General features: G+C 46.0%; 1 pseudogene; it reads left to right on the top strand.

Moving 5' to 3' along the window:
- The first annotated feature begins 1,347 nt into the window (after positions 1 to 1,347).
- LOC134358011 (dual specificity mitogen-activated protein kinase kinase 7-like) lies at positions 1,348 to 2,217 on the top strand (annotated as a pseudogene).
- The last annotated feature ends 1,918 nt before the right edge of the window (positions 2,218 to 4,135 follow it).

Here is a 4,135-nt window from a genome sequence, read left to right as displayed (position 1 = left end):
TTTCTCCTGCCTTTCTAACTCTCTCTCTTTCTCCTGCCTTTCTAACTCTCTCTCCTGCCTTTCTAACTGCTTCTCTTCGTGTTCTAACTGCCGTACCCGGAACTCGTGCTCGAGTCTCAGTTTTTCAAGCTGTACCTGTACCGCGTCTCCAGCAGGTTTTTCAATAGACACCACCCCTAGCTCACCTTGGGGAAACACACCTTTAGATACATAGTGCTCTACAATAGCTCTGTGTATCTCCTCTCTCCTCATTGTCGACTTCACCTTAGCAAGATTCACCCGTTTGGCCACAGCTATCAATTCCGATTTCCTGGCATCCTCTAATGCCTCCAAGGTCGGCGCCTTTATAAATTCCTCAACCTCCATTTCTGCTGTTTGTCTTTTCTTTCTTTCGGGAATTTTAACCCAATCAATTTACTCCGTCCCAAATTTAGCGTTCAAAATCGCGGACGAGAACCCCACTTATGTTACGTACCCCGTAACTGGGTTGCCAAACCAGCAGAAATGGATCACTCAGTTGGAGTCTGGAGTACTAGAACTAAGAAAGTTTTATTAAAGAAACAAGCAACACAGTAATCGAAAGGATAATAAATGCAACAGTTCAGTGATGATAAACACACATGTGCACAGCATTAAGATAACAGCATCAATCAAGCTCTATCGTTGTCTAGGGGTAAATGACCAATTTCAAAATGACTCAAAGTTCAGTCCAGTTAGTAGTTCAGTTCGCAGTAATCGTTGCCATGGCGGTGGACAACGTGGGGGAAGAGAGAGATAGAACAGGAACAACTGATCATTCAGAACACTGCTTCACTCACAGACCAGCGAGATGGCTCACAAACAGCTTTTGGGCGGGTCCTTGGTGATGTCACCTGAGGTCACCGACTGTGACCCCTCCTCCAGATGCGGTCGATCCTCTGCAGTGAACCCGGCACCCAGGCAAGGGCGGACACACACCGGGTTCCCGCTGATCGTACCTTTCCACCCTTGTCGTTATCTGGTACTTCTCATCCACTCGTGAGAGGCGCACCGCTTCCAGGGTCTCGTTACCTCGGGTGGCGTGTGTCCCTGTCTTAGCGAACCTGTCCCTTTTTATCCCCCTGCTGGGGTATCGCCTGTCCATCACTTCAAACAGTTCAGGGTTCAAAGGGGGGAGCCGCTCCAGACAGCTCTCTCTCCCACATCCCTTCATTACACATCTCCAGACGCTGCTCCATTGTTCCTTATCTCTCCTTCCCCTGAGGGCAGGTGGCAGACCAACTGCTGATGCCACTGATGCTAGCCCAGGCCAGCAAACATCTTAATTTTATGTGTATTCTCGTAACAGCTGTTACTTCACAACTTCTGATGGGGGCCTCCTCCTTGGAGCAGAAGTTGTCGCGCCTGGAAGCCAAGCTGAAACAGGAGAACAGGAAGACGCGGCGCTGGATTGACCTCTCCCTCGACATGAGCTCGCCTTCCAGCCCCAGGAGACCCCGACCAACTCTTCAGCTTCCATTAGCAAATGATGCAGGCAGCCGCTCATCTTCATCAGAAACCTTACCACAACACCACCCACCCCCTTCACGCCCTCGGCACATGCTCAGCCTCCCACAACCTCTGCTACAGAAGAGTATGGAAAGCATGGAGATTAAGCAGAAGCTGCAAGAAATCATGAAGCAGACTGGGTACCTGACAATAGGAGAGTAGCGATATCAGGCCGAAATCAGTGACCTAGAAAACCTGGGTGAGATCGGCAGAGGTACATGTGGGCAGGTCTGGAAAATGAGATTCAAGAAGTCTGGACACATAATAGCTGTGAAGCAAATGCGGCGCTCGGGTAACAAAGAAGAAAACAAGCGAATCCTGATGGATTTGAATGTAGTGTTGAAAAGTCATGACTGCCCTTACATCGTGCAGTGTAACGGGACCTTCATTACCAATACTGATATGTTCATTGCCATGGAACTGATGGGTACATGTGCTGAGAAGCTGAAGAAACGGATTCAGGGGCCTATCCCAGAAAGGATTCTTGGCAAAATGACGGCTGCGATTGTCAAAGCTTTGTTTTTCCTGAAGGAGAAGCATGGTGTCATCCACAGAGATGTCATTCACCCCAACAGCGATGTCATCAGCAAACTTATATATGGCATTGGAGCTGTCCTTAGCCTCAGGGTCGTAGGTATAAAATGTGTAGAGCAGGATGCTGATGAGAAGTATTTTGCTCATATATTCTAGCTGCATGCATAGATTACCCAGATAATCCATGTAGGGCCCTTAACCTATCTTATCTATCCTCTTGATTGTTTGAACCAAAAACAAATCTTCTCTGTCCCGCCAACTCTTCCACAACTTGAGTGAACCTTCCTCTGATGACATTGGCCTTAGCTGCTTTGAGATATTTATTGAGATACGGCATGGAATAGGCCCATCTAGCCCTTTCAGCCATGCTACCCAGCAATTCCCTGACTTAATCCTAGCCTAATCACAGGACAATTTGCAATGCCCAATTAGCCTACCAACCGGTATGTCTTTAGCATGTGGGAGGAAACTGGAGCACCCAGAGGAAACCCATGTGGTCACAGGGAGAATGTATAAACTCCTTAAAGGCAGTGGCGGGAATTGAACTTGGGTCACTGGTACTGTAAAGCATTGTGCTAACCACTACGATACCATGTAATCTATCTAACCTAACAAGTCCCTTCTACCTTCCAAGCTGGTCCCAATGTTTCATGAATCTCAAGAACTTCTTCAGGAAGAAAACTAGGAAGTAAAACAGAATGCAAAATTTTCCCAACTTTTTTAGGTGTCCTCAACCAGTTCAAGAAGACATATTGCCACCGTCTTTTCAAGAAAGAAACAGAAATGGGAAGTGTTGTGTATGTGGCCTGTTTACACAACTATGTTATTAATAAAAACGCTGGAGACGGGAACTAAGTTTCTTCGTTCTTTACTGGTAAAGTCTGAACTTGACACATGCATACAGATCAATACGTGTCTAATAGTGCATGCAAGGATGTGTTACTAAAACATAAAGTAGTCCTTTATTATAATGTAGGCTATACGGTACGCTCCTCCCCTTTTATTTTAGTAGTGTATCAACTGTTTTTTTTTACTGGGGCACTATGCTAAACAAATATGTTTACCCTTAACATACAAATGCCTACTATTTGTTTACAAATTATAACAAAGTAACTTAATAATATCAAATTATAACAAGCCTTTTTCCCCTTTTTTTTACTTTTGGTCTAAGACCCATTCAGAACTCAAGTCTCTGGGGGGTCTTCTCTGCCTGTCCGGGTAACATCTGTCCTGAAATGTTTGCTTCGGGGAATGAGTCTCCACAGGTACATCAGGTGGGTCATCAGCACTGATGACAGGCTTATCTGTAGATGAGGCTGATGTGGTCACATCGGGAGTGTTTGCTTCTATGTCAGGGGAGTCCGGGCAAGGTGTTGTGTTTTTCACCTGAGCATCTAGGATTTGGTCCACATGATGTCTCTATACGTTTTCTCCCACCTGTTCTCTATACATCAGTGGCCCGTCTATGGCGGAAATTGTACCCGGCTGCCACTTTTCAGTCCGGTAATCCCGTGCAAGAACTGACTGTCCCGCACTAAAGCTCCGTGTTGACTTAGCATTCAAGTGTTTGAACTGTCTGTTCTCCACATCACGCCGTACATCTGGTTTGAGAAGATCCATGCAGGACCTCAGGTTTCTGTTCAAAACATCATCACTGGAGTCTGATTAATGGTTGCATGTACTGCATTACGATAGGCAAGGAGGAAGTTGTCTACCTTGTGTTGCAGCGGTTGATTTTCGCTGTCCATTGCTTTGATGGCTTTCTTGCATGTCTGCACAAATCTTTCTGCTGAGCCATTTGTGGATGGATGGTAAGGGGCAGATGTAAAGTGCTTGATTCCATTGTTCTTCACAAAGCTTTGGAATTCTTCAGAGGCAAATTGTCGTCTGTCTGTGCAGATTTGTTCTGGTTTGCCATTCCTGGCAATCATGGCCCTCAGAACTGTAATGGTCTTTTCTGATGTGGCTGTCTTCATTTTGATGACCTCTGGCCATTTGGAATGTGCACTGGCGGCAATTAAAAAGATAGAGTCCATGAATGGTCTGGTAAAGTCGATGTGCACTTGTTGCCATG

The sequence above is a fragment of the Mobula hypostoma genome, chromosome 17 (genome assembly GCF_963921235.1).
Source record: "Mobula hypostoma chromosome 17, sMobHyp1.1, whole genome shotgun sequence".
Lineage (NCBI taxonomy): Eukaryota > Metazoa > Chordata > Chondrichthyes > Myliobatiformes > Myliobatidae > Mobula > Mobula hypostoma.
This window is presented reverse-complemented; position numbering and strand designations above follow the sequence as displayed.